We start from the raw sequence: 12,265 nt of genomic DNA, 5'->3' as shown, positions 1-12,265 counted from the left end.
GCGAAACAAGTTGTACTTTTGAATACATCATTGGTTTTAGCATGTCGTGTACTAGAAACCGGGAAAAAAATTCCAAGTGCGGTGAAATTGCAAAAAAAGTGCAATCCCACACTTGTTTTTTGTTTGGCTTTTTTGCTAGGTTCACTAAATGCTAAAACTGACCTGCCATTATAATTCTCCAGGTCATTATGAGTTCATAGACCCCTAACATGACTAGGTTATTTTTTATCTAAGTGGTGAAAAAAATTCCAAACTTTGCTAAAAAAAAAAAAATATGCGCCATTTTCCGATACCCGTAGCGTCTCCATTTTTCATGACCTGGGGTCGGTTGAGGGCTTATTTTTTGCGTGCTGAGCTGGCGTTTGTAATGATAGCATTTTGGTGCAGATACGTTCTTTTGATCGCCCGTTATTGCATTTTAATGCAATGTCGCGGCGACCAAAAAAACTTAATTCTGGCGTTTCAAATTTTTTTCTCGCTACGCTGTTTAGCAATCAGGTAAATGCTTTTTTTATTGATAGATCGGGGAATTCTGAACGCAGCGATACCAAATATGTGTAGGTTTGATTTTTTTTTTTTATTGGTTTATTTTGAATGGGGCGAAAGGGGGGTGATTTAAACTTTTGTATATTTTTTATTTTTTTCACATTTTTTTTAACTTTTTTTTTTACTTTTGCCATGCTTCAATAGCCTCCATGGGAGGCTAGAAGCTGGAACAACTCGATCGCCTCTGCTACATAGCAGCGATCATCAGATCGCTGCTATGCAGCAGAAATGCAGGTGTGCTATGAGCGCCGACCACAGGGTGGCGCTCACAGCTACCGGCGATCAGTAACCATAGAGGTCTCAAGGACCTCTATGGTTACTCTGCAGAAGCATCGCTGACCTCCGATCATGTGACGGGGGTCAGCGATCCGCTCATTCCCAGCCGGAAGCGCCGGTTAAAGGCCGCTGTCAGCGTTTGACAGCGGCATTTAACTAGTTAATAGTGGTGGGTGAATCGCGATTTCACCCGCCGCTATTGCGGGCACATGTCAGCTGTTTAAAACAGTTGACGTACCGGCTTTGATGCGGGCTCACCGCCGGAGCCCGCATCAAAGAGGGGATCTGACCTCGGATGTACTATCCCGTCCGAGGTCAGAAAGGGGTTAAGACATGGGGAGACCCTCATGATGATTCATCTTCCATGAGGAGATGTGGGACTCCTCTTAATATGAAAATGAGGCCCATATCTACCAGGAGTTTGTGTCTTTGTGACTTCACTGCTGACTGAATGTGGTTGAACAATAAAGGGAACCTATCAGTAGGATCCACCCTCCTAAGTCGTCTATATGGGGATGTGGGTCATAGGAAGCTGAATAAAATGATACCTTGATCTCTGCGATCTAACGTCTTATTCCTGAGAAATCCACATTTTTCTCAATATGTAAATGAACTGTTAAGATCTATGGGCCGGGCATAGATCTCCCTGAGAATCCTGAATTTCCCTGGAATAAGACATCGGATCACAAATATCAAGGTATCATTTTATTCATCTTCCTATGACCTACATGCCCATATAGACGGCTTAGGAGGGTGGATCCTACTGACACCTTTAAAGGGATTGTCATGTTTGGAAAACCCTAATAGAGGAGTTTCCGTTCTTAAAAGATTACTAAACTTTTTTTTTTTTTTTAAACTATAAGTGTAATTTGGATACAATTTGTAATAGGGTTGGTTACCCTGTTTTGCTGCTTTCATGGAGAAAGTAAATGTTAGGCCTTGTTCAGACGTTCGTAATATGCAGGTCTGTAAGGAATTAATTCCGTCCGATACCTAGAACAGCTGGGTGTGCCGTGTGTCGCACCTCCACTGATCAGACATTGATGACCCATACTAAGGATAAGCCATCAATGTTAAATAATTAGTGGACAACCCCTTTAACACTCCCATCCTCTCTGTTTCTTCAATGATTATTTCAGTTTTCTCATATTGGTGCAAAATTGTGACATCCCTGGCTGGTCTTACCCTTAATGGAAATCTGTCAGCAGGCATCACCCCCACAAACTAATTATATGTGCTTGTGTCTCTTTCAAAGACCAATCCATCAATACCTTGACAAGAACAGTCCATTCCTCCTTTACTGAGAAATCAGCATTTGAATTGTTATGTAAATGGCTATGGTAAACTGTGAGCACCGTTGTTACAGAAGTGAGTATTTTGACCTTCTCACCATTTTTATGCAGATTTTCTAACTCTGAGCTGCATAAACGTGTATGCTTATTGTGTAACGTGGCGCGGGGCAGTAGCCATGGGCGAGGTACTCATCTCTTGCACCTTGGCACGTTTCATGAAGCTGGCAGTCCAGGCTTGACGTGTGGACATGGGCTATGGGGACGCTATGCCCTTGCACGACGCATGTTGTCGACTACTTCGGCTTTCCAGGAGCAGATGCTAAACAGTTCAATGAGGGAGACCACCAGTCAAAAATAAACTTTTCACTGAGCGATAACTTGTGGGGGTTCTATTCAGCAGGTAGCCGGAGCACAAATTTATGAACATTCCCTTCCCCATACGGAACACTTTTCCCACAATTCCAATTCCTTCCTCTTTACTCGCGTGCTCTCTTTCTTCGCTGTTCCTCTCGTCTTTGGTGTCTATGAACTTGTAATGACTTGGAGAATCATAATGGCAGGTCAGTTTTAGGGTATGTTCACACGTTCCTGATTTCCCTCCTTTTTTTCAGGACTAACAACCGCAGCTCTTGGCAGGAAACGCAGGTGCGGGTTTTGGTGCGTTTTGGTGCGTTTTTGGTGCAGTTTTTGGTGCGTTTTTTGATGCGGTTTTTAGTGCGGTTTTTTATGCAGTTTTCTCTGCAGATAGTCTGTGTTTGACACAAATAAAGCTTTAACTGCAGTGGGGGAAAAAAAAAAAAGAAAGGATGTCATTTCCTTGTCCAACCCTTTTCTTCTTCCATCCTCCATTTTGGGACTAAACACCAAAATGAGTGGACGTGTTTTGAATGACAGTGCTCCGCAGAGTGCTGAGCGTAGGCCAGATCACAGCCCGCGGATCCAGCTCTATCCAGCTATTTAAGTCTACGTTCACATTTGCGGTCTGCGCCGCAGCGTCGGGCGCCGCAGCGTCGCCGCATGCGTCATGCGCCCCTATATTTAACATGGGGGCGCATGGACATGCGTCGCACTTGCGTTTTGCGCCGCATGCGTCACTGCAGCGCACGCATCCGGGCGCAGAGGACGCAGCAAGTTGCATTTTTGCTGCGTCCAAAATCAATCAAAAAAAGGACGCATGCGGCGCAAAACGCAGCGTTGTGCATGCGTTTTGCTGCGTTTTTGTTTGCGTTGTGTGTTGCGGCGCCGACGCTGCGGCGCACAACGCAAATGTGAACATAGCCTAAGTGCCACGTATTTCAGTGCCACGTATTTCAGTGCCACGTATCACGTATTTCAGTGCCACGTATTTCAGTGCCACGTATTTCAGTGCCACGTATGTAACTGCCACGTATTTCAGTGCCACGTATTTCAGTGCCACGTATGTAACTGCCACGTATTTCAGTGCCACGTATTTCAGTGCCACGTATGTAACTGCCACGTATGTAACTGCCACGTATTTAAGTGCCACGTATCACGTATTTCAGTGCCACGTATCATGTATTTAAGTGCCACGTATTTAAGTGCCACGTATCACGTATTTCAGTGCCACGTATTTCAGTGCCACGTATCACGTATTTAAGTGCCACGTATCACGTATTTAAGTGCCACGTATTTAAGTGCCACGTATCACGTATTTAAGTGCCACGTATTTAAGTGCCACGTATCACGTATTTCAGTGCCACGTATCACACATATATATAACGTATAACGTATAACACACTGACAGGAGCCATAGTTCCTGTCGGTGTGTCACTGCGCATGCGCGAGCGAGTTTACCGGCGGTCATTGACCCCGGCACTCTCGCTTAACGGCAGTGCTGCGTGGGAAAGTTCAACGCAGCTGTACTGCCGTTAACCGAGACGCCGGAGCCATTGAACTCCAGAACAGTACGCGATACACTGCTAGGAGCTTCGCTCCTGGCAGTGTATCGCCGGAGAGCAGCCGATCGGCGTGGGACACTCGTTTTATGGATTCTGCGGACAGGGAGTATGAATTTGATTTTTTATTTTGGGATTTTTTTCTAGGGGATCGAGGGCTTCGCCTACAAGTGTGCTGTTGGTGAGTATATACTCTGTGTTATATGTTGTATGTACTGTGTGTCATGTATGTGTATTGTGTGTGTTTTGTGTAACTTTACAACTGTGCTAAGTCGCCGGACACAGGGACAACTCTCCCATCCTAATACCGGATGGGAGTAGTAGTCCCATACGGCGACTTAGCACAATGGTGGCACTAGCGTCGCATGGGGACACACACACACACACACACACACACACACACACACACACACACACACACACACACACACACACACACACACACATACCAAATCAATCAATCAAACGGCCGACACGATCCCCATGCGACGGTATGCCTCCATGTCTCTCCGCCCAAGCACTTCCGCCCACGCACTTCCGGCCGCTTCCCCGCACTTCCTGCTGCAGCGGTTCTGCACCACAAACCGCAATAAAACCCGCAGATATATTTTTGATCTGCGGGTTTTACTGCGGGTTTGACCTCACAATGGAGGTCTATGGGTGCAGAACCGCTGCTGTTTCGGACAAAGAAGTGACATGCTCCTTCTTTTTTCCCGCAGCTATTCAGCGCGGCTTTTTTTTTGAAATTCAGGATCATGTGCACAGCGGTTCCTGTTTTCCATAGGATACATTATACTGTACCCTGCATGGAAAAAAGCTGCGGAACCGCAGCGGTTCCGCGGTAAAAAACGCACTGTGTGAACATGGCCTAACATGGTAAACAAAAAAAAACACAACTGTGAAATTGCACTTTTTTTGCAATTTCACCGCACTTGGAATTTTTTTACCGTTTTCCAGTACATGATATTTTAAAACCAATGGTGCCTTTCAAAAGTACAACTCATCCCGCCAAAAAACAAGCCCTCACATGGCCATTTTGACAGAAAAATAAAAAAAAGTTATGGCTCTGGGAAGAAGGGGAGCAAAAAACAAAAACGGAACTACCTCTGGTCATGAAGGGTTTAAGGGAACTATGTTGCCAATATGACCGGTACCTAGCTACTCACACTCTGAAACTCTCGACTGGGGCACTCTGTCTCTTCTCCTAACTTTCTCTGTCCCATCTTGGCCTGTTACCTCTCTTAGGTGTAAACTCGGGGCCATACTACCAGGCATTCTCTCCTGGGACCCGTCTCCGATTAACTACTCTTCCCTTCCGTCAGTTCTCCTTTCTTCTTTGCATCAGTTTCACTAACCACCGCGTTGGTCTCCTCTCATTTTAGGACACCCAGGTCATGCGGCACGGCTACTGTCTTCTAGACCTTAGGTCTACTTCAGACTCACACTGGGCCCAATCTGACGTTCTGACAGGAAACTGTCTCTGTCCCTTCACCTTAGCCCCTCACACTCGGGGCTAGATCCAATCATTAACTCTAACTCTTCCTACTGTCGGGCAGAACACAACATGGCACCATTATCGCATGTCATAATTCAAATTACACAATACAATGATACACTAGGTACGGACTGGCGATGAAATTCAGCCCTGGCATTTGAAATCACACAGGCCCATGTTATCCCCGTCCCCATGAACCAGATGGGATATATTACTAATATTACCATGGATGGAGGAAAGGACGATTTACTACAAGACCAATATTTCTAATGATACAGGTGGCCTGCTGGGGTAAGTGATGGAGTCAGCAACTTTGTGCTCCATCACAATTCTTAACGGTATGGGTATCTTGAGAATGCCGATTGCAATGCAACGTAGCAGACAAGGCAGGCCATGACCAGACAGGCCCTTCTGGCATTTGCCAGAATTGCCAGATGGCCAGTCCGGCCCTGCTTGTTCTTCAAGAAAAACGTGATTTTTCTGCAGGACAATGCTCCATCACTGCATTGAAGTTCTCCATTTCTCAGCTGCCATAAAGATGAAAGAATAATGACACTGCCCCTTCCTCACCCGACCTAAACCCTACCCTATTAGAAACTTTTGGGCTCTTCTTAAGCAGAAAATTTGCAGTGAAGGAAAACAGTCACCTCTCTGATCAGTGTCTGGGAGGATGTGATTGGTGCTGCCCAAAAAGTAGATCATCAGCAGGTGAAGAACTGGACAGACTCCATCTATGGAGTAGAGTGTCTATATTGCTCACTGAGATGGAAATGTCAGAAATGAATTTTTGTAGATTTTGAGCTGTTTGCTTATTATTCTCACTTTTCACAGATGAAAATAAACAAGTGAGATGGAAATTTACGTATTTCATTTAGTTGAATAATAATTTTGCACACTAATAGTTTTGCATTGGAGCACTGGATGGAGCAAGGAGAACAAAACATTAAGATAATCGGTTTTTTTCTACTAAATACATTCATCAACTACAGCATACACAGCATTTAGGTGATAAATGTACTTTGGGGCTATGACTGTACAGCTCCCTTATCTCATTGTTAGAGATAGCATAAGCCAGGATGAGGGGCTGTACAGGGAAAATCAGAGTGTGGAGAGGGGGGAAAGCATTCAGGTTATTAGTGAAGTCTGCTCACTAAGACTGTAGATAGGGGGAAAGTATGTAATATTTCGTGATCTGTAGATAATGAAATCACTCCATAGATTACACTGTGCTGGAACATGAGAGCTGTTGAAGACAACAATATTCCGAACCCACAGACCTCACATCCAGCCTGTAGTAAATTATAACAGGGGGTGTGAAAATGAATGAAAATTGCAGACTGAGACTGAGTGCAATTTATTAAACTCAAGGTAACCTCTGACATATGTCAAAATAATTTCTGTGTTCTTAGCCTTTTAACATGGCAACTCCCATTACAAACTCACGTAATCATGGATGATGATAATCGCTTCTTGTAAATGGACCTTTAATGATTACATTATGTAATGGGTGCGACCTGATCATGCATACGGTTCACACTTTTCAGGACTGGGACAAGACTGAACATGTGATGATTATTACAACTTGTAAATCCCCTGGGGGACAGTATATCTCACTTATACATTGCTTGGATTCAGACACCGATGCCTCAAGGGCATGTATTATTAACCTCTTTTTATCCAGGGTTGTCTGGGAATCAGTGTTTAGCCCACTTTAGCTATTCATATGCGTAGTCTGACTTGTATAGAGGTAAAACTGTACTCTCAAGTAGGAACTCTTTCTGATGTGTCCCACAATTTTATTTGCCTTGGCAGCAGCTACCTGGCACTGATTGCTAACTTCATTTAAAATTCTACTTAAAAACCCAAATCCTTTTCAATGTCCATTTTGGCTGATGTTAGACTGTGGAATGCGTATTGGTGAAATATTGCCACTGCTCTACCTAAGCGTCCCACTTTTCCAAGTCCCCCTGTAATATAATAACCTCTGTGTCATTTACCCTAAACGGCTGAATTTCATCTGCAAATATGGAAAATTTGCTCTGTAAGAGCATGGTTTTGTCAGCTGTCAGCGCATGCCGGTTTATAGCTTAAAATCGAGAAACATTAGGTAGCTTGGCGTTAAAATTAAGAGAGCAGCTGGCAGTGGTGCCAGTATACGGGGCAAAAAGGGCTGCCAGTTATTGCGGAAGTGCAATAGTATTTCATGTGGTGTAACCCCTTATTTTTAATGCTTATCGATCATACTGTGACATAATCCTACAGTCAGTTTATATGGCAGCATGTATCCGCATACCGCCCAACATTTACAGAACAGAAAGAGGGACAAACTATGCGCCGCGTCAAATATTGGCCACGAGCCTAGCCACACACCTAAACCCCACTCATTTAACATTTCTTTCCCCCTGGTAGGAGACAATGTCAGAGGGGACATGGTAGCAGTAAAGGACATTCAATGGACGCCCAGGAAAGCAAGATGTAGACCCAAATCTGGGACTGTCCTGCAATATCTAGGCCGTCTGGATTTATTTTTTTGTATTCATTCATTCATAGCAGAAGTCTGCAAGAGTAAAATTGTTTGAAAAGTTAGAGGTGATTTTTTTTATTTACTTTCGATCGCAAAACTCAGTAAAAATATTTTAAAAGGCCATCACGTCCACTTTTTTCACAAACACTGACTCCATAGGTTTTTGCAGCGCCCCAGAGTCCTGGTCGTTGCAGTACTGATGCTCCGCCACTAAGGGGGGCTATGGTACGTCTGATGGCACTGAAGGAGTTCACCTGACCAGGTATCACAGACACCAATACACTTCACAGTCTGGCCTCCAGGGGGAGCTAAGGGCACTATGTATTAGGCCACTCCTCACAGTCTGGTAAAACTGGGGGTTGGATAGGAAGTTAGATCAGAAAGCTGACTGGGTTGGAACCAGGCAACACCTTGTGGCAGAGGGTGTTGTAGGGGAAGACTCAGAGGGGTCCCTGTCAGGGGTGGGATTCTGACAGAGGCCTAGCGAACAGAGAGAACGTTACGGGACCGCGCCTGCACTTCATCGCGGCGGTGCCCAAGAAAGGACAAGAAGCGAGGTATATTGTGCTGAGTGAGAAACGAGATCAACGCAACAAGGAGAAACACCAGTAGGAGTCATGCTGTAAGATCGAGGCAACATCCTACTGAGGCGCGTAGCCGGTGGCCGGAACGCCGAGGAAGTATCAGGCTCCAAGCCTTACTTCAAACCTACGGCAGGACAGTCAGCTATAGGCGGGCTGTCTCACACCAATCACCTATGAAGACATGGGGGCACACTAGGAGAAGGGCGACACTAGGGTCCAGGAAGCGCTCCGAGCCTACCTGTCATACGGGTGCGTCCTAGCCATATCATCTGGGGGACGAAGAAGAACATCAGAATCCAGTTGTGAGGGAACATGAGAAACAGACACAACAGTTGTGGGGACTATCCCGTAAGCACAGCAGGGGAGGACCACAACACACAAGCGCTAGAAGGTAGGCACAGATTTCCACCTGCAAAGGGAACTCTGGAGGTGCCATCGGACCGGCCGGACTTGCGCAGCCTGGTTGACCGTATTCCGGACTGAGGATCCTGAAGCCTTCAGTAAAGAGGTAAAGAGACTGCAACCTGGTGTCCTCGTTGTTTACTGTGACCAGCACTGCACCGCACTACCACCACCATTCTCACCCTATTATTTGGGCGCCCCTCAGCAGGGTCACGGACCGGGCCTAGCCACCGTGACAACCCCAGAGCAGAGACCCAGAGGCCCGGTACCGGGTACCCCTCGGCCCTGCGGCAGTGGGGGCGCTGCATTTTTTCTTGCACCAACTTTGACACCTTTGGCCCCTTTCACACATCAGTTTTTTGCTATCAGTCGCAATCCGTCGAAATTTTGAAAAAAACTGATGCCGCCAGATCCGTTTTTTTTGTCATAGACTTGAATTAGCGACGGATTGCGACGGATGGCCTCACATTTCATCCGTCGTTTGCCGGATCCGTTGAAAATTGTTTGTCCGGCGGCCGCAATGTTTTTTTGTCTCAGTCTCCATCAAAAAAACGGACAGCGATGGATCCGTCGACGTCCATCATTTGCTAGAATGGAAGCCTAGGGGTGCCGAATCTGTCAAATGACGGAATCCAGCGACGGATTCAGGTTTTTTTTTTTAATTGAGCATGCTCCGATTTTTTTAGGATCCTTTAGCCAGCCCCCCTAGTTGGATCCATTGAAAAAAAATGGATCAGTCGCATCAGTTTTTCACAATCTGTGACGGATCCGTTAATCTGTCGAGCCAACGGATTGTGACTGACGGCAAAAAAACTGATGTGTGAAAGGGGCCTTAGTGTGTGACCTTTGGTGGATGATTTTGGTGTCATTACATTGGTTAGGAATTAATGGACGCTGGGCTGTGATTAGCTGCTGTGGGCAGAAAAGACTTTCATTACCCAGCTTCCAAAGAGTGTGGTGGTGTCCATAGCATCCAATCATAGCATATCTCTCATTTTACCTCAGCAGTATAATAAATGAAAGCTGCACTGTGATTGGTTGCTATGTGGAGCAAAGGCAGATTTTCTTTTAGACAGAGTTCATTAGAGTGTGGTGGCGCGGACACCATGATTCCTCTCAGTATTTAGTTGTGGTTAGTGTTGAGCATTCCGATACCGCAAGTATCGGGTATCGGCCGATACTTGCGGGTATCGGAATTCCGATACCGAGATCCGATACTTTTGTGGTATCGGGTATCGGTATCGAAACAACATTAATGTAATAATGTGTAAAAGAGAGAATTAAAATAAAAAATATTGCTATACTCACCTGTCCGACGCAGCCTGGACCTCACCGAGGGAACCGGCAGCGTTGTTTGCTTAAAATTCGCGCGTTTACTTCCTTACGTGAAGTCCCGGCTTCTGATTGGTCGCGTGCCACCCATGTGGCCGCGACGCGACCAATCACAGCAAGCCGTGACGTAATTTCAGGTCCTTCAGGATTTTAAAATTATGTTCTGGCTTGTGATTGGTCGCGTCGCGGTCACATGGGCAACGCGACCAATCACAAGCCGTGACGTCACGGGAGGCTGCACATGCGCGCACTTTAAAATGCGCACGTGTCCTGCCTCCTGTGACGTCCCGGCTTGTGATTGGTCGCGTCGCCCATGTGGCCGCGACGCGACCAATCACAGCAAGCCGTGACGTAATTTCAGGTCCTTCAGGATTTTAAAATTACGTTCTGGCTTGTGATTGGTCGCGTCGCGGTCACATGGGCGACGCGACCAATCATAAGCCGTGACGTCACGGGAGGCTGGACACGCGCGCATTTTAAAAATGCGCGCGTGTCCAGCCTCCCGTGACGTCACGGCTTGTGATTGGTCGCGTCGCCCATGTGACCGCGACGCGACCAATCACAAGCCAGAACGTAATTTTAAAATCCTGAAGGACCTGAAATTACGTCACGGCTTGCTGTGATTGGTCGCGTCGCGGCCACATGGGCGGCACGCGACCAATCACAAGCCGGGACTTCACGTAAGGAAGTAAACGCGCGAATTTTAAGCAAACAACGCTGCCGGTTCCCTCGGTGAGGTGAGTATAGCAATATTTTTTATTTTAATTCTTTCTTTTACACATTAATATGGATCCCAGGGCCTGAAGGAGAGTTTCCTCTCCTTCAGACCCTGGGAACCATCAGGGATACCGTCCGATACTTGAGTCCCATTGACTTGTATTGGTATCGGTATCGGATTGGATCCGATACTTTGCCGGTATCGGCCGATACTTTCCGATACCGATACTTTCAAGTATCGGACGGTATCGCTCAACACTAGTTGTGGTGCATTAAGCTTCTGTTTCTAACAACATGATAGAAATGGCTACAAGGGGGTGTCATATATTTGCCCAACAACTTTTGCTCCATTTGCAGTTGTTGTGTAGTGAAGAGACAACTAAAGAACCTTATGGACTTTGTTAGAAAAGTGTATTGTGCCTACTAGGTGATCAGGACAAGTCATGGGCTTCACATGTAGTGTGTTTGTGTAGAAGAACTACGATAGTGGTCTGAAGGGAAGAAAGAGAGCTTTCATATTGGCGTGCCTATGATCTGGAGGGAACCGCAAAATCATAGTTATGACTGCTACTTTTGTACATGCAACGTGGAGGGATTCAACCTTAAAAATAAGGAAATTCTATACCCAGACCTCCCGTCCCATCAGAACATGGACCTTCCTAAACATTCTGCACAACTTTTAGGCTCTAGACTAAAGGAAAATAAACCTGCTAGCTCCTGATACCTGTTTTTCATGGTATAAAAGCAGAAAAAAGGAATTCCTTCCATACTTTTCTCAAGGCGGTGCTATAGTGTATTGCAGTGATTTTCCTGGGCTGATGGAAAAATTGAACATTGAGCACAATGTCAGTGAGTGGAGACTATTGATTCATCAAAAAAAAAGTCCGCAAGCTGTGCTACTGCACAATGGCAGCTAGTATGATTCAGTACCTGTAGGGCATTCTGTGCACTTGAAGGAAAGCTATGAGAATATAGACTTTATTCTCAATAAACTTAACTGCGAGGATCAAGGATGGCCAATATGTGGTGATCTGAACGTTTTCTGTTTGCTCTTTGGGCAGTACCCATGATTTTTATGTGAATGAGCCAGGTGGATAGCACTAAACACTGGACCCAAAAAGTTGGCCAACGAGAACATATTTGCAACCTGGACTCAAGAACATACAGTAGTTGCAGAGATT

The sequence above is a fragment of the Ranitomeya variabilis genome, chromosome 5 (genome assembly GCF_051348905.1).
Source record: "Ranitomeya variabilis isolate aRanVar5 chromosome 5, aRanVar5.hap1, whole genome shotgun sequence".
Taxonomy (NCBI): domain Eukaryota; kingdom Metazoa; phylum Chordata; class Amphibia; order Anura; family Dendrobatidae; genus Ranitomeya; species Ranitomeya variabilis.
The sequence above is the reverse complement of the archived record's forward strand: the minus strand, read 5'-3'. Positions refer to the sequence as shown.